The sequence below is a fragment of the Gallus gallus genome, chromosome 5 (genome assembly GCF_016699485.2).
Source record: "Gallus gallus isolate bGalGal1 chromosome 5, bGalGal1.mat.broiler.GRCg7b, whole genome shotgun sequence".
In the NCBI taxonomy this organism is placed as follows: domain Eukaryota; kingdom Metazoa; phylum Chordata; class Aves; order Galliformes; family Phasianidae; genus Gallus; species Gallus gallus.
The window spans coordinates 55,622,796-55,641,653 of record NC_052536.1 but is presented as its reverse complement, the minus strand read 5'-3'; the positions used below and the strand labels follow the sequence as shown (position 1 = coordinate 55,641,653).

Sequence of the window (18,858 nt, the reverse complement as noted above, 5' to 3'; positions counted from 1 at the left end):
GAATGAATTATTAAACTGAAGTACAGGTATGAATCCGGAGCCCAGGACTCAGTTCACTCTCAAAGCTACTAAGAAATAGCCTGGAAGTGCTCTTCTGTACCCCAAATTCTGCATAATTCCAGTGGTGGAGAAGATCCTGTACAGCCCCACGTGGGCTGAGCTCTGGTATGAGCAGCTCCCTGGTTGTGACCGTCTCTGAACTCACTGCATGATTTTCCTTGCTAAGAAAAATCTGTTTTCTTTCCAGATGGAGCAGCACTGCTCCTTTTCCTTCAGCCTCGCAGTTTCTTTTTCATTACGGCTTGGAAAAGAGAACAGAAAGATATGAACATGAAAAATCTGACAGTATTCAGCTTACTAGGGGATCTGGGGCAGCGTTCTGCGCTTAGATCTGCATCGCAGCTCTCATCTGTATTACAGAGGTTGACAACTGCGCTCACTTCTCTATGTGATAAATCTCCTGTAGTAAGGTGCTGTTCCCAGATGGTTGGTATATGTGTGTATAGGGACTATTGTTTTTCTCTAAGATTCTCCCACAAGGGAGAAAAAAAGAGACATTTTCAAATTGGCTTTGGCCGTGGAGCAGAAAACATGGGGTTCTTCAAGACTCAGCCCCAAAGTTCCCATTCTCCACCTCAAACCCCCCAGCATCCTCAGCCACCTCCTCCCTCTGTGGGCACGAGATCTAACTCTGATTTAATCTGAGGCTGTGGTAACACTGATGAACACGGAAAAAGCAAATTTCCTAGGGAGGGATCTGGGGTTCCCACCACTTCTCCAAGTGGAAGGAGCAGAGCAATCACACTCAAATAAGCTTAGTGCAGGGGGGATGCTGCTCTGTGGAGCTGCAGGGCATTAAGAGTTCAACACAGGGCTGTGCAATAGGGACGGGAGCTTTGTGGCTGCAGAGGATGAAGCAAGGACAGCTGCTGCATTCCTGCAGACCCTCATGAGCCATCATTCTTGTGGCAGTGATGCATCATTTTTGCAACCAGCAAGAAGCATTGCATCAGTGGCTGATGTCCGAGGTTGCTCCGAGCCCTGGGCTGTGCTGTTGCTGCTGGGGATACCGTGGTGTCTTGGCCCCTTGTCCTGCAGACCCCTCAGTCTGCTAAAGAGGAACCAGAGGACAGAGCTGGGACATGCAGGATGGCCCTTCATAAGCATCTGCACCAGTGACGCTGATGATTTTTGCTCTAGAGGCAAGTTGCATCTTTTCCTTAAATCTGCAAGGCTAATTGAGCGGAGGAATCGATTACCACAGGCGTGTCAAATTGCTTCTCTCTTTAACCCCATAAACAACTCACACTGGGTTAGCTGGGATGTCCCCATGCTGCCCGTGGGAGTCCCAAAGTTGCTGACAGCAAGGCAATACTTTTGACAGGGGCAAAAAGCCCATGGTGTTGGGGCTCTAATGGGGTGCATTTTAAAGGCATGCAACATTTTGGAGCTCCAGGAGGAACGCTGGGGCTTTCTGCCTCCCCAGACACCAAGAGGCACCATGCCCCATTGAACTCTGCCTTCTGCTGCCATGCACGTAAGCAACGTCCCGTAAAGTCCCGCTGTGGTGATGCAGAGCAGAGCAGCACGTGGCATCCTCTAAGGGCTGCGAGGATTTTCTCCACGGTTACAACCCCCCTCCCAGCGCTTTCTGAGCCTTTCTGAGCCCCCACTCGTGCTTGTGACAAATCCTGCACCATCAGCTCTCGCTTCGCTTGGATTTCTTTCCACCGGGATACTCTCAGCAGCCCAAGCGGGTGCTTTTCCGTTGGTTTCGAGGGCAGAAACACGAGACGAGCAATCTGTGCCCTCCATACAGGCTGATACGGTGATACCGCAGCCTCCCCCCTGCTCGGCTGGAGATTGCTGGATAATGCCTGGCATTCTGCTGAGATAATAACCCGGAACGGAGGGAGCGTTCCTCCCCGCAGCGTTTGCAGCCAACACTCGGGGCAGCCCTTTGTGGACAGAGGGGGTGGAGGGGGCACCGTCTGCCTGGAGAATGGCAAAGGCTTGGAAAGGAGGGGGGAAAAAAAGAGCTAATCATCAGGATGTCGTTTTTCTTCTCCTGAGCTCACAAGGCTGGGATGAAAGGGGAAGGAGGGAGTAATTGGAGATGTAAAGTGTGGGTTGCTGGGTGAGTTAATGAGCTAGAGGGGAATTAGAGCCCTGACCCCAGCATCCCATAGGGAAATGGTAGTGCTGGAGGTGCTCCCTGCTCAGCAACTCCTTTGGGAGTGTGTCCCCGAGGTCTGCTCTGTGCTCCCCATGGAGGGGCTGACATATCAGCAGGTGCAGCACTGCGCTGCTGGGGGGCCGGGGGAAAAGGGGGCTATTTTAGGAGAGGAGGCAGAAAACACTGTCTGTGTTTGGCCAAGGAGGTTGGGAGAGGATGCGGTGCCTGTCTATAAATACAGCAGGAATGTAAACATCAGGGTGGGGAGCAAACAGAGTGAAGGAGAAGGGCGATGCCAGCATGAAAAACCTACGGCTCCTGAGCAGGGGCAGAGCCCGGAGGAGCAGAGCTCGTGGTGCTGGGGCTGGGCTATGGGGTAGCTCAGAAATGGGGAAAAATGGCTTTTTCCCTCCTACTCAGACTTGATATCTCCTGCAGGCTGAGGGTCTCCAGACTGACGGCTCACAGAGCCCTCTTGCTGTGTTTTGGGATAGGTCCTAGTGTAAGGCCTATGCCCAGGACCTACCCGGGGAGGCTCTGGTTGGGTATTAGGAAAAACTTATTCTTTGAAAGAGCGGAGATGCAGTGGCACAGCTGTGCAGGGAGTGTTGGGATCGCTGTCCCTGCAGGTGTTCCAGAGCCATGGAGATGTGGCACTGAGGGAGGTGGGCAGTGGGCACGGTGGGGGTGGGCTGTTGTTGGGGATCTTCGAGGTCTTCCCTAACCTGAATGTTTCTATGATTCTCTGATTCTATCCCAAGCACCTACATGTAGGACTTTGGAAAGGGTCAATCAAGGGAAAGCTTTCCCAGGTGAAAAGAGAGCTTGTTCTGCAGCAGGAACAGAACTAGGAATGATTTTCCATTCTTTCCCCCCCCCCAGGCTTTTCAGTTTTGCTAATCGGACGAAGCTTGCAGATCTGTTAATGCACTGGATTGGAACACGCCCAACCTCGTGATGGGGGTGCTGGGATAAAGCATTTCTGAGGTTGTGCTGTTCGGTCACAAAGGGGTTTGATAAAGATTATGTGGGGTCACTGTGACCTAATTACGGTTTAAGGGGAACGTTTTTGTAAATGGGCTGGATTTCAGATACAGGAATGATGTACCTGGAAGGTGCTGCAGGACGCATGGGTGCGTACAGTGCTAAATGAGCATGTAAATGAGATGGCTCTCATTAGAAAAGGGCAGATCTGATGAACAGATCCTGAGAGCCTTCCCCAGAATGAGCCTTTCTCTTCAGCCGCTTGTCCTGTTAGGGCAGGGGAGGGATAATGAACTGCTGGTAGTGCTGCGCCCTGTGTGCCACTACTTTGATAGTAGCCATGAGGAACCATTGTTCAACCTCTGTGCCCAGCGCCAGTACCTCTGGGCATAATTGCAACGTTTGGTGCTGTAAAATCTACCACGTGGTTCTGGGACTGAGTGCTGTTTGAGGTCACAGAATCATAGAATCACTCAGGTTGGAAAAGGTCACCCCAAGCCCAACCTCAGCCCATCCCCACTGTGCCCACTTACCTCAGTGCCACATCCCCACAGCTCTTGAACACCTTCAGGGACGGTGACCCCATCACCTCCCTGGGCAGCTGTGCCACTGCATCACCACTCTTTTGGAGAAGAAATGTTTCCTAATACCCAACCTGACCCTCCTCTGGCACAGTGTGAGGCCAGCACCTCTTGCTTGTCACTGCTACCTGGGAGCAGAGGCCGACCTCCACCTCACCACAACCTCCATGTAGGGAGCTGTAGAGAGCAATGAGGTCTCCCCTGAGCTTCCTCTTCTCCAGGCTGAACAACCCCAGCTCCCTCAGCTGCTCCCCATAGGCATACACTTCAGACCCCTCACAGCTCTGCTGCCTTTCTCTGGACACGCTCCGGGGCCTCAGTGTCTTCTTGTAGTGAGGGGCTCAATGTGCAGTCGGTGGTGGCTTTGGCCGGATCCATGCACTGTGTGCAACTTGTGGGCAGGTGGCTGCCTCCTGGGCCTATTTATGGTTGAACACAGGTTTGGATGAGAAATCCTCCCAACACCTCCAATACCATCTCCAGTACCCAGAGCTACCATGAGCCACGGTGCACGATGAGCCATCTCCTTGTGCTTGGCCATGTCCCCAGCATGGAGCAGCACTGCCTCTTTCCTGCCCCGAATAATCTCTCCTATAAAACACCAGTCCTTGGGTCTGATGGTATCACTCCAGAGGCAGAAGATGGTTCTCCTTGAGTTTTCTTCTGGTCAGAACAGACTGTGTTCCAGCTCAGCCCGTGTGTGCCAGCAGCTCAAGCCCAGCCAAAGCGCAAAGGCTCTGTGGATGTAAGCAAAATCTCATTTATCTTTCCTGAACGCCGGTGGTTGGAAGGGATATTAAACCAACCAGAATGTCCGTCACGTTTAGAGGCAGGTTGGAGCATTTCTCACACGCAGGGGATAGATTTCTGTGAAGAAGATGTGTTTTTGCTAGCAGTCCCCAAACTGAAGATGAAAAGCCTGCTGGATTCCTGGCTCCAGCACTCACCCTGTTTGATTTATGGGGAATACACCAGCAGACAGGAGCAGAGCCCTGGGAGGATATTTTTATCCCAAACATTTTTCTTTTGGACCCCAGTCCCTTTTCCTTTTGGACCCCAAAACGTTTTTCCTTTTGGACTCCCAACCGTTTTCCTTTTGGACCCCAGAACTGCCCTGTGAGCTCCCCACGCTGCTGCTCCTCACCTCCTTGCAGTTTTGATCTTTAGCTGAGGTTCCAGGACCATCCCATGCAGTGTGTCGGTGCAGGTTTAGGCAATGAGGTCCCTGTGCTGGTTACACCCCCATCAACATTCCATTAAGCTCTTGGATTGCAGCAGAACCTGCACTGCAAATCCCAGGAAAGGGCAGCAGGTTCCATCCACCAAACCCCTCCAGAACCCCAAGCCTGGCAAAATCCCCCCTCCCGTGCCTTGCTTTGTTAAACACTTGCCGTCGGTACATGTTGTCCTCCTTTTTCCCCACTATGGGCTGAAGTGGGAGAGTGGGGAATGATTCACTCTGTTCTGCCCAGCAGCTCCAAGCAGCAGCCGGGGAGTCTGTAAAACAGGCATCCAGCCCAGAATATTTTGTACACTATCTCAACACAGCTCTGTAATTAAAAGGCATGCTTGAAATAAATGACAGAGGGCTTGGTTTATTTTTTCCTTTTCAATTTCTTCTTCTTCTTCTTCTTTTTTTCCAGGGGAGATGGAGGGGGGCAAAGTTGCATTGTAATATCAAAAGGCACAACAACCATATTGGAACAAATAGCATCAAACAATGTGTGGCCGATGCAATTGCTTGAAAATGTGAGATGCTCAGTTATCACCCAGGGAACTTGCTGTCTGATTAAAAATAATTATTGCTGGCATTTAAAACTGTTTAGAATTACTCTGCACAATTCATCTCCTATTGCCCGCTGCCACCATATGCCTGGTTTGTTGAGTGGAAAAATGTCTCTTTCGTTCGGATAAATAATGCTTTGTAAATATTTAGAGATGAATGTTCTGGATCAGTGAATGGCTATTTTCTTTTTTTTCTTGAGATAAATATGTGCAAATGAGCTTGGTTTTGGCTTGGTTTGAGGCAGGCATTATTCGGGGCTGGATTAGTCCCATGGGACAGCTGTACCAGGGGGACTTGGTGAAGAGACATGGTGAGGTGAACACTAAGGAGATCCACTGAAGAAGTGCAAAGATGGGTGCCCCCTCCCTGGAGGTGCCAAGGCCATGGATGGGGCCCTGGGCATCCCAATCTGGTGGGGGAAACCAGCCCTTGGCTGGAAGTTGGAACTGGATGGGCTCTACGGTCCCTTCCAACACAAACCATTCTATGATTCCATGATTCTATGAATGCTGGTTTGGGGCTTATGTAAGAACTCTCAGTGAGAAGCACCCTTGCAATAAGCACAGCTCGTGTTGGACCTGAAGGCATCGGGGTCTGTGTGAGGGGGGGGTGCAAAGCTCTTGGTGTGTCTCAGCTGGATGCCCCATGGATTACTGCTCATGAAACCACTCAAAACCATGGACGTTTGGAAACGTTTCCTCTCTGAAATAGTGGTGGAGGACTGGAATGGGCTGCGTAGGGAGGTGGCTGAGTCACTGTGTCTGGAGGTGTTAAAAAAGTGTGCAGATGTACTGAGGGATGTGGTTTAGTGGAGAAATATTGGTGGTAGGTGAACCGATGGACTGGATGATCTTGGAGGTCTTTTCCAACCTTGGTGATTCTATGGTTCTACGACAGAAAGGGAGATGATGCTCTGCATCCTTCCCCCTTTTGCACATCCAAAGTGCTATGAAGGAACCTCCCATTTGGCTGCCAAGTAGCATATTAATGAGTTCATGTCAGCACCAGCACAGCCATCCTGGTGGGGCTGGAGTGCTTCATAGAAAGGGAAGACTGTTGGAGGGCACACCAATGCTTAAAGAAACACAGTTTTCATTCTCTCCATGGAGGACAGGATTTCATTCTCTCCATGGAGGACTGGGGGCCCAACCTCCAAGCAGCAGCCACAGCCTCCACCAAGGAGGCCGTTGCTCAAGCAAGTCAGAGCCCTGATTTGAAACAGCTTGCTCAAATATTTCTGTGCTCCCTGCGGTCGGATTCCAGACTTTTACTATGTGATTACTTTAACCTGCTTAAAAAAAAAAAGAAAAAGTCCAAAAAAAAAAAAAAAAAAAAAAAGAAGCAATGCTGGAAAGGGTGAGAAGAAAGGCCTGATTCATTGATGAGGGCAGGCTGTGGCTGCAAACAGGGTGTTACAGTTTCCCCAGGAATGTTTTCGGGTCTTAAAATGTCCTGTAGTAAATAAAAGCAAGGAGGGATCACTGCGCAGTGGGGGTCACTTGGTGGGGCCCCAGATGGAGTATTTTCAGCACCATCCTTTGTGATGTGCTCGGTGTTTTTGTTTGGTTGCAGGAACCAGGGGGACTTGGTGATTTCAGGGCACAGTCCCCCTCTTTGCGTGCCGATGGCAAGGATATTAGGAACAATTTCTTCTTCAAAAGAGTGGTGATGCAGTGGCACAGTCTGCCCAGGGAGGTGGTGGAGTCACTGTCTGTGGAGGTGTTCAAGAACAGTGGAGATGTGGCACTGAGGGACGTGGGCAGTGGGCATGGTGGGGGTGGGCTGGGATGGTGACCCCAATGCTCTTTTCCAGCCTTTGCGGTTCTATAGTTCTATGTTTGGCACATGGGGGCTGTGCTGCTCCCTCCCTGTACCCACTGTGGGCTTTCTCTTTCTGCTTTTTCCTGAGGCCAGGGATGCACTTGCAGAAAAACCCATTCAAATCCTCAAACTGTGATGCGTGGGACTATGCAATCTCCCCCAAAACTGTAGGTCAGATGGGCTTTTATGTTCTTGTCTGTTTGCACTGGCGACATGCAGCCACGACCATCACCCCAGGAACAGAGAGCCAGCACAGCATCGATGGGTTTTGCAGAAGTTGATTTTCAGGAGGAGTGCAGCAGCTGATGGCACTCTCTCCAAACCAAGATAAACAAAGGTACCCCAAATAACTCCCCTCTTGCTGGCAAGGGGTATTTTTAGCGAGCAACGTGACACAAAAGTAAGGCAGGCAGTTGGAAGAAAACAGGAGTGCTTTGCTGGAGAGGGGTTTTGCTGCATCTTAAGGGGGAAAGCAAGAAGTGTCCTACCTGCAGCCCACGCCCTGCCGTGTCATCCCCAAGAGATGCTGCCCATGGTGCTTACATGACCACGGGGGGTGTTTGCAAAGGGCTGCTGCGAAGTTGTCAAGGTCAGGCTTGAATAAAAGCAGTTCCTCTGAGCCTGCTCTTGTCTGCTGCCCAAACACCATTTGGGTCCAGAGATTTGGGTGCTAAGCCCACCCCAGCATGTGGAGGGGTCTGGTGGGTTTATGGTTGTGTTAAGAGCCTTAATGGTTTTTTAAACTTAAGTACATGCACGTCAGCTGTTTTTTCCCTTAGCACACAGCAAGATGTGAGCAGAGGTCAGGATGGAATGTGTGGTGTGTAGGGGAATTTTGGGAAGAGGTTTGAACCAGGCACCCTCAGGGTGCACAAAGCACCAGGGGCTGCCAGAAGTGCTGCGTACTGTCATGGGGAGCAACCAGGGGAATCCTCTCCAAGCGGTTTAGGCTTCAGGGGGTTTGGTATTTGGTCAGGTCACCTCCTCTCCCATCCTTGCTGGCTCTGCAAGAGCATCTCTGCTGTGAAGAGTGAGGGATGTGCATCTTGCAAATATCTGCAAGGGGCTTCTTGCAAAAACTCAAACCAAACCTTTAAAATTCAGGGCTAGGTCCAAGGTTCCTTGCTCACTGTGCAGATATCACGCTGTCTTTAGCAGCTCTGCTTGCAGATCAAAACCATACAGAGTGTGTCAGAAGGGGAAATCTGGACTCTTTGCTTTGTTTTAATTTACTGTTATCCTGGTACTTCCCCAACCCTTTACCCAGGAGCAGAGCTTCACTGGGTGAGACTAGTCCTGAAAAAAAGAACCAGTTATGGAGGAAAAGCACAGCCTGTGCTCACATAGCAACCCCGTGCCAGGGGGAAAATCAGGGCTCTGGTCTCACAATGTGAGTCAGCTGCTTCCCCCCGCCTGCCCCCCGGGATGAGTAATTCAGCCGTGATAACCTTTAACGAGTTGCAGGCACTGTTACAGCTCTGTATCCAAGCTCATCTGTGTGCTTTATTAGCACAGCCCAGGATGGAGATGAAGCATCCTTATAGGCAGCACGGAGGTGAAAGTGGGAGGGCAAAGAAGATCTTCAAGAAGTGCATCCACCTGGATGTGATGGGTAAGGAGTCCATGACCAAGCAAGATCCGTGTGACTCAGCCTTAAAGGCGTAAACATGATTTGGGTTTTAGTGCTCCTGTCTGTCTGACTGTGAAGTCACATGGGCAGAGAGGCCATGTGTCTGCCCGAGGAGGTGACTTTTGGAGGCTGGGATGAAAGGCACCATTGTGTGTGCCTGGCATGGGATGGGTTGGGAATCCATCATGTGTCAGCTCCGTGCCCTTTGATATGGGGCCGAGGAGTGGTTTGGTTCCCTGGGGCAACGTTCAGCCTGGTGCTGGTTGTCTTGTAGACTGGGGCTGCTTTGGGCTTTGAAGTCATGGGGTTTTGCGTGATGGCAGTGTGAGGTCTCTGCTGTCGTCCTGTCTGTGCAAAGAGCTTGGAAAGATGGTTGTGGTGACGGAGAGTCTGGAAACACAGATGCAGAGGGAGCATGGTGAGGTGACAGATACACTGTTTTAAACCATTTCTGCCCTTGACTGGCTGTGCTGTGCCCCTCATGCTGTAGGTCCTGCTGCACAAGGGATTGCACCCAGAGGTGCCATGTTTTGGTGGCTACAGGCTCCTCAGCATATTCTACTGCCCACAGATTGTCCTGGTTGGGCAGAGTAGGGCTGGTGCTGCTGAGGCATTAAAACATAAGCAGCCTTTCATGTGCCTGTGCAATGGGCTCTCCCCTGGCTCTGTTCCTCCCCTACCTGCAGAATAGCCCTGTGAATCGTAGGATCATGGAATCATTTGAATTGGAAAAGACTTTCAAGATGACCAAATCCAGCCATCATCCTGACCCATCACTAAACAGTATCCTTTAGTGCCACGTCCACGCATCTCTTAAATACCTCCAGGAATGGGGGCTCCACCACCTCCCTGGGCAGCCTGTTCTGGTGCTTGGTCACCCTCTCCCTGGAGAAATTCTTCCTTTGTCTTTTTCCCTGTCTTTCTCCCGTATCTTTATCCTGTTTGGCAGAATCTCACTCCCTGTACTGCTCTCCGGTCTCTCTTCCCCTGTGGCTCTTATCTCACCCTTGGAAGAGATGTCTCATATCTTCTACAGCTGTCACTCATTCATCTCTCACTGCACTGGATGCAGGGAGTAAGCATTAAGCACATGGATGCAGCTCTACTAATTTACCGTCCACCTTGGGAACTTCATGGATTCTGGGTGTTGCCAGGTGGTTTAGCAAGAAAAATATCACCCCTCTTGGATTCCGGCTGATAGCTCTATTTTAAGCACTATCCCCATGGGGCAAATATTGGACGTGCACTTTAATTCTTTGCTGATATGTTTTCGTTGTGAAAAATATTGCTCAGCTGAGTCATGGGGAGAAGAAATATGTCTCATCACAGAGTTAGTTCTCACACTTGGGACTTATGTCACGGACAACGTCATTCCATCAGGACACATTCGCTGCGGGCACCTCTCCAGCAAGATGGGAAGCTGCATTTATCCTGTTGGGTGCATGCAGAATAGGTGTTTTTTTGGCAATAAATCCAGTGCCAGTGCCTCACTGGAGGATTTCGTTTCTGTGGTAGGAGGAATCTCATTAACACGAGCTTCAGAGGAATCCAGCACTGCCAGCCAGAAGACAAATGCAGCAATGCTGTCGTCATTTATCAAATGGAGAATGACCTTTGCTATCCATTAGGATGAAATGAAAAGCTTTGGGCTTTAACTTTGTTAAGATGCACATGGCTGTCTTTTCAGATCTCTGAGTTGGTGCATTGCTGAGTTTAATCAAATTGTGCATTTTGCTAGTGCTTAAGCAGTATTGTTATATAATTCAATCTCCATGTGTTTTTGAGGCAGCAGGCAGAAGAATTACACTGAAACCAGATGCAAAACTGTCCTACTGTAGTCAGTGGCTTAGGAGGAAGAAGGGGCTTGGGTCCAAGTGCCAGCCTAGTGTTTGTAGGTCTGGTATGATTTGAGTTACCTCTGGTCAAAATTAGATATGTGTGCCTATAAAGATGTTTGAGTAGGCACGTGTGTCCTTGGGAAAGCTCAGCTGAAGGAGGTGGTTTCTCTCTCTGGTCTGCTACAAATCTCCCCATGGGAAGAAGGTGTAAGATCTGTTTTTTCCCATTCTTCACTGTGAAAGTTGCTGATGCTCTTTCCTCTTTTCACCAGGATCCTCCTTGCTCACAGCAAAGACTCCAACAGTCATCCACCAGCTGCCCCTACGTAGGCATCTCACGGATCCTCCCCAGCTCCTTGGCCACCATCCCAACTGCAGCTGTCCCAACTCTTCCTGCTATTTTTTAGTCATAGGGAAACTTACCTTCGTCCTTCCGGTAGGGTGAGCTGATAACGTGGGATCATCCATGCCCTGGACATCTCTTGGTGTCCTCACACCAAAACCAAATCTTTTTTTCTTCCTGACCCTTCAGTATTTCTCTTTTCCCGTTGACCCACAAGGTGAAGACCCTTCTGCTGAGCAATGCAGGCAGGCACTGAGATGGTGCCTGCAACCTCCCAGAGTCCATGTGGTTATGTGCATGAGGTCGGGTGAAGTCCATTGGATGTTACACCTTATGGGCTTCTCCACGTGGTGGAACTGCGAAATTACGATTGGGTCTACAGCTGGAAAACCTCCTGTGTCCACAGACTGTAATCCAACCTGCGTTTGCTTCAGCACAACTCTGTGTGGCTGCCTGGTGTAAGACAAAAAAAAGATCTTCTCATTTTTTTTTTCCTGCTTGCTGTATCTGCTTATTTACAAACATAAATTAAATCTAGTTAGAGCATGTGCCTTAAGAGAGGCTTTCATCAAAGTAACGACAAGTGGTGCTTTGTGTTCCAGTGGGTGTAGCTCAGCCTGCCAATAAGCCAATAATTCCTTTGCATATAGACAAGCTCAGGAGCAAACATTGCCTATATATTGTGGCTTTACTGCAAAAAGCAAGAAAAAGCAATGACCAGAATTGCTGGAGTCTTGAGCATCAGCCGAGCCCCATCAGCTGTTGTGACAACAGTGGGCAATGAGCGGCTGATGCCTCAGTGGAAATCAATTCTTTAATGGACAGGTTTCCTCATTCCTGGAGCTAATGCATGGATCTGCAGAGAGAGGATCCGCAGCGATTAGCTGGAAATACATCCTCGTTTGTGAGGGGCCTTGAGGGAGTGTCTTTATATCTAAAGTTATGGGAACTTCCGTCTGCTGGTGTAATCAACATTGAAAGTGGGTGCAATCTTGGATCTCCATAATATCAAATACCATTGGTAGCAGCATATGGGAGGTGGCTTTTATTTCTGGGTGCTTGGAATAAGGAGGTTTGGCTCAGCTGGTTACCAATCCATGTGCAAAACTCATGACAAGAGTGGACTGTGAGCACCCAAAGGAGCTGCAGGGCACAGCTCTGGCATCTTCCTCTCATCTTCCAGCTCAGTCCTTGCTGCCCCCAGGGAAGGGCTCTGCTCTTGGAAACAGAGCTCTGGAGGCTTGAATGGGGAACAAGTGACTAAATATTGACTCAGAGAAAACAAAGATCCCATTTAGATGTAAATGGGAAAAGGTAGGAGGGGGAGTGGTAGAGAGGGAGGAAGGAAACTGAAATACATAAAATAAGAGTCTACAAGCAGAATTATCTCGTTGCAGAATCCATTTTCCAGACTCCCCTCAGTGAGTTATCAGCAATGCTCCACGTACTTGCGCAGCCGAATAGCTGCGAGGCACAAGTACGTTGTCCAGTAGCAAATAATTCCCTTTCCTGATAACAGGAAGGGTTTGTCTGCAATGTGTGAGCACAGTGGCATGGGTTTCGCTCTGGCGGTGGGGCACGCAGTGTGCTCTTTGATCAGAGCCATTCAGCAAAATGCAAGTTTTCCATCTTGCCTCCAAACTGACCCTACAGCAACTCCCACCTCTGGGGCTGAGCTGTGCCAGGGCCATGTCTGTCTTTTCCCATGGCCCAGTGGGGGACCCACTGCTAACTGGGACTATCTGTAGGGCAGCTGTAGGCTTATTGATAATTGAATGAATGCACTTCACTACAGATCTGAGTATGGATCTCAGTGCTGGGCTGCTTCTGCATTACAGAAAGTGGAAGATTGTCTTGGGAAAACCTGTGAACGTAATGGTATCATTCCTTTTTAGCAAGGTACTTTTGTGTGGGTTGTTAACAGACTGATGCCTGCAAAAGAGGGTCTACCAGACCCCTCTGCACCAATGTTTGTGCTTTTACATGGTGAGGCCAAGTAACCCAGCAGAGTTTGGGCTGCAGAGTTTGCAACCCATCCACCTTGCTTTGCTCAAGCAATTTCCATCCTTCGGGAGAGGCTGCAGCAAGCTGGAGCAGATTGTATCTGAAAGGTGATTACTGCAAGAATCACACCAGCAAACCAAAGGAGTGTTAGGGATGTTTCAAATTAGGCTAAAACCCCGTCATGTCCATGGGGTCAGGTTTTTATTTCTCTCCTGACGATGTCACAAATTGGCCAAGTGAGGCACTTCGGAAGGAGGGCTGCTGTGCCCTCTCGGTGTCAGTGGCTTTCCTGAGCTCTGATGGGATAATAGATTGGATATTAGGAAGGAATTATTCATGGAAAGGGTGGTTAAGCACTGGGACAAGCTGCCCACATAGATGATCTTAGTGGTCGTTGCCAGTATTAATGATTCTATGGTTCTATGGTGGTCTCTATCCCTGGAGACATTTAGAAGTCCTGTGGATGTGGCGCTTAGGGGTATGCTTTAGAGGCAAACTTGTGGTAGGTTGGTGGCTAGACTTGATGATCCTAATGGTCTTTTCCAACCTAAACAGCTCTGATTCTATAAATCGAATGAAGGAACAAAACCCAAGTGTGTTACAAAGCCCTGATCCCACGTTACAATCATAGAATCATTCAGATTGGAAAAGATCTCCAAGATCTCCGAGTCCAACCATCAACCCATCACCATCATGTCACTGCCCACGTCCCTCAGTGCCACATCTCCACAGTGCTGGAACACCTCCAGGGACAGTGACCCCACCATGTCCTTGGGCAGCTGTGCAACGGCATCACCACTGTTGCAAAGAATAAACTTCTTCTAATATCCAATCTGAATCCCACTCTGAGAGACCATTACCTCTTGTCCTACCACTCTTACATGGGAGAGTCCCTGTAAGACTTGTCCTCCAGACCATTCGCAGCTCCGTTGCCCTTCTCTGGACCCGCTCCAGGGCCTTGATGTCTTTCTTGTAGTAGTAGCGTAGTAGTAGAAGTGTCTTTCTTGTGTTGAGTGGCCTAAAACTGAACACAGCACTCTAGGTGTGCCCTCACCAGAGCAGAGTACAGAGGCATGGTCACCTCCTGGTCCTGCTGGCTGCAGTATTTCTGATGCAAGCCAGGATGCAATTGGCCTCCCATTTTCTTTTTTCTCTGTTTTCAGGAGAAATGAAGGTGACTGCAAGGGTCTGACACGTAGGTGCATGTTCACCCCAAGAAATTTAGCAGCTGTACAGGGATGGATACAGCCAGAAGTGTGAACAGTGGGTGGGAGAGCTCAGCCAGGGGGCCCTGCTCCATCAGGGCTTCCAGCATGTGCTATGTGTTCCCACCTTGGATTTCCCTGCTGATGAAGAGACATAAACCAGTGCTGTGCTTGCAGATTGGATTCCTGGACCACGCGCCCTTGCTGGGAAGCAGCACATTGGTGGTGAGTGCTTGTAGCACCAGGGCACATCTGCAGCGGATTTGCTGCTTGTGAGCCTCTCTTGCTCCACGGTGGGGGAAAATGTGATTTTCCTACTTTTCTTCTTCCTTTTTTTTTTTTTTTTTTTTCTTAGAGGAAGGCTTTACAGGCTCGGATTTGGAAGCTTTCCCAGTTTTTGCAAATAAAACTGCGAGCCTGTCTGTGGAGCGTTGGAAGAGGAATCTCAGGAACGTGGGAGCTCTCTGCAGAGCTGCTCTGGAGTTTCTCCCGGTGCTGCCTTTAAATGCTCCTCAGGCAATGGTTGTTCTGCACATCTCCGCATGTTTTAGACAAAGGAACAGTGGGACCCAACAGCTGATTTTTCATCAAAATTGACAAAACAAAAATCACAAGGAAAAAAAAAAACAGCACCAGGCCCAGTAGTTGCAGAATGAAACGATGGAAACATCAAAATTATATTCGGCATAGCAAGGGTGGGACAAAATGAACACCAACATCGGTCCCATTGCAGTTGGCAAAAAACCTCAGTGCATCTCTGTGTCCTGTTTGCAATGTCACCACATGTTGGATGCAGGGAAGCAGCTTCCTGGCCTTGAGCAAACAGAGATCCCCCCCAGGATGAGATGGAAGGATATGGGGTCTCCTAGGCTGTGTGTGCTGAAACGTGCAAATCCAGCAGGAGATGTTCCTTTCTTGCTGTTTCCCATGTACGGGAAGGATATGGTGACTAATCACAAAGTTTTAGTGAACAAAGCTAATGGGCACCGTGTTTCCTATTTTGCAGGGCTGCAGCCAGGTCAGGAATGCGGTGAGCCCTGGGAAGGAGAAGTTTTCTTGGGGCCAGAACGGTGCAATGCCACTGCTGGGATAATCCATTTCCTCCAGGCTGCTGACTTGAAGATGTCAAGGATTTGGGTAAAAATAGAAAAGAGAAGAATGACATCCTGGATGAGGGGGAAGCGGGAAAGCACCAAGCAAAGCCCAGCACCAGCCTTTTAGTACCTAAAGGGAGGCTGTAAGAAAGAAAGGGAAAGACTCTTTAGCAGAGTCTGCTGGGATAGGCCAAGGGGAAATGGTTTCAAATGAAAAGAGGGGAGATTTAGTCTGGATATAAGGAAGAAGTCTTTTATAATAAGAGTGGTGAGGCACTGGCACAGGTTGCCCATAGAGGTGCTGGTGCCCCATCCCTGGGGACACCCCAGGTCAGGCTGGATGGGCTCTGAGTACCTGATGGAGCTGTGGGTGTCCCTGTTCATTGCAGGGAGTTTGAACCAGATGGCCTTTAAAGCTCCTTTCCAACTCAAACAGTTCTATGATTCTATGAAAGAAACCCTGCAAGAAGCAAAAGAATCTCCCCAGCCCTTCTTCTTGGGGTTATTCCTGCTTGCCCTTGTCACTCTGCTATGCACGTGGAGCCACTGCAAGCTGGGGACCGGGGTCCTGAGGCATTTGGGTGAACCCAGGATGGAGATATGGGGATGGAGAGCCGCACGGTGGCATTTCTCCAGGGCGGTTGCTGAAAGATCAGCTCGGGATAATTGAGCGAAGAAGACTCAGCCTGTCCTCTAACAGCAAATTAAACACAACTTTGTGGGTTTGGTGGTTTGCTGCCAAGTGCCAGCACAGCTCCATATTAATAGGTTATGACAGGATTATTCTCCCAGTTTTTGGCAGGGAGGAGCTCTTGGGCCTTAATCCTACTTGCGGCTAATGGATAAAGCTCAGCTCCATACTTACCAACCGTACGAATGGGCACCCATTGGGGAAAATCACAGGTTCCAGCCTAGGGACCTCAGTGGCCACGGAGAAGCAAAAATCTCCAGATTTCACCTGCGAAGTAGTCTCCTGGGAAGCCCAGAATCGTGCCCTTTGCCATGCTCACGGCAAAGAGAGGCTTCGAGGTGCTGATCTGGGGAAAAACTGGGCTGCCAGCGCTCCCAGCTGAAGGTTTGAACTGGCAGAATTGCTGGAAACAGAACTGATGTTTTTATGTTTTTTTTTATTATTTTCTTTTTTCTTTTTTTGTCAGAAATGCATTTTCAAGCTTCCTCCCAAATTGTCCTTGTTTTGCTCGATCGCATCCAAACTGGATGTTTTCTGGGTGGGTAGCAGGACTGAGCTGGCTGTGGGGACTTTGGGACAGGGTGTAGGCACAACAAAGGCACGTGTGTGTGAAAGCACTGCAACCTCCAGGAAAAGGGAGGACAGCCTTGAATTTTTATAAGGAGGCCAGCACAGCCACCGCTTTGTGCTGCCTACGAGCAGGCTGACAATGTCCCCTCTCACTGCTGCATGCTCGCAAAGAGGAGGAGTAGGAGGGAAAAAATGCCCAATGTTGTCCTCTCCGCCCTGCCTGTGCCAGCCGTGTCCTGTGGGTGCAGGGGAGATGGTGGTGGAGGTGACACCCAGAGCACACTGTTGAGCACTGTGGGTGCGTCAGAATCATAGAATCACAGAATGGTTTGGGCTGGAAAGGACCTCAGAGCTCTTCCAGTGCCACTCCCTGCCATGGGTTGGTTGCCTCCCACCGGATTAGGCTGCCCAGGGCCCCACTCAGCCTGGCCTTGGGCATCTCCAGGGGTAGGGTGTCTTGCTCCAGTCTGTACTCATGGCTGGGATCCCCTGACCCAAGTGTAACGCCTCACATTTGGCCTTGTTGAACCTCATTAAGTTCCTGTGGGCTCATTTTTAGAGCCTGTCCAGCTCCCTCTGGATGGCATCCCTTCCTTCTGTTGTACCAACTGCACCGCTCAGCTTGGTGCTGTCTGCAAACTTGCTGAGGGTGCACTCAATCCCACCGTCCATGTAATTGATAAAGATGTCAAAGAGCACTGGTCCCAAGATGGACCCTTGTGGGACAACACCTGTGGCCAGCATCTATCAGTGCCAGCATGGATCCCACATGGCTCTGGGGATGCAGAAGCATTTATCTTTACTATGCAGGGCTCAAAGCATCAGTAAGCGAGCACAGGGAGGAGAGAAGCTGTGAGCTCCCAAGATGCTCAGGTCTGCTTTAAAGTTTTCATGCAGTGCTAAGTGGGGGCATCTGCGCTTGTTCTGTTTGTTCCTTATCTCACCCAAAACACTGCTGCAACCCGGAGGAGCTCCTGCCTGCACGCACATACACACGCAGGCATTGCAGGGAGGATGCAGGCGAGCATGCACTGAAATATTTAAATGTAGCACTGCGCTCAGCCAGCGACCTCTGCATAATGAGAACCTCTTGCTGTTTCTGATGCTGTGAATTGCCCATGGCCCCTGTCTTTGTTTTGCTGTCTCCAGCTCCCATATGCCCCATTTGCATCCTGAAGTTATTGATGGGCAAAAGTGAAGATGTACAGGGGCAGCAGGCAGCAGCTCAGTGAGGTTTTGGCTGCTGCTGAAGGGGCAGCCCTGGGTCCAGCTCACTGCTGGTTCACACATTGGGCCAACTCTGGAGCAAGGCAGCTCCCTGTGGCTTTGCTCCCATCTGTTCCCAGCACCACGCAAACCATGCTGTGTAACTCCTGCAGGGCTGTCACATCCTGTTCTTCCTCGGGAAGATGTCAGTGTGCTCCTATCGGCGGCTCCGTCATGTGCTGCGGAGCAGCGGGTTTCACAGCTTGCAGGGAAGAAAATGGTCTGTGTGTGTTTTCCTGAAGGCATTTTTGGGTGTTTTGCCATAAAATAGGACAAGAGGTAATGGCTTTAAGGTGCACAAGGGCAGGGTCAGGTTGGATATTAGAAAACATTTCTTCTCCTAAAGAGCAGTGCTGCAGTGGCACAGCTGCCCAGGGAGTGGTGGGATCACCGTCCCTGGAGGTGTTCAAGGCCAGGTTGGATGGGGCCCTGGGCAGCCCGGGCTGGTATTACATGTGGAGGTTGGTGGCCCTACCTGCGGTAGGAGGGTTGGAGCTTCGTGATCCTCGAGGTCCCTTCCAAGCCCAGCCATTCTTTGATTCTATGATTCTATGTCTGGATGCTTTATTTTGAGTAAACCACTTGAAATGGGGTGTTCTTCATTCCAGAAGGCAGATGATGATTTTTATCACAGAATCATTAAGGTTGGAAAAGGCCTCTAAGATCACCTCATCCAACCATCAACCTATCACCATTAGGCCCACTAAGCTAGCCAAGTGGTTGCCTGTTCTTCCTTCCATAACATATTTTCGGTTTCTTTGGTTGAATGTATGCTGTATATATGAGTGCTAATGGCTAGCATCGAATCCATGTTGATTTTCTTTCTGCTCAAAGCCTCTTTTCAGTCACCTTGTGTGCCTTAATGACAG

At 49.8% G+C, this 18,858-nt stretch overlaps 1 long non-coding RNA gene across 1 annotated transcript; it reads left to right on the top strand.

The window, feature by feature from the left end:
- The first annotated feature begins 8,433 nt into the window (after positions 1–8,433).
- On the top strand, positions 8,434–15,693 carry LOC124418043. Its single transcript, XR_006939316.1, has 3 exons — positions 8,434–8,960; positions 14,327–14,593; positions 15,375–15,693. It is a non-coding gene; the product is annotated as an uncharacterized LOC124418043 (long non-coding RNA).
- The last annotated feature ends 3,165 nt before the right edge of the window (positions 15,694–18,858 follow it).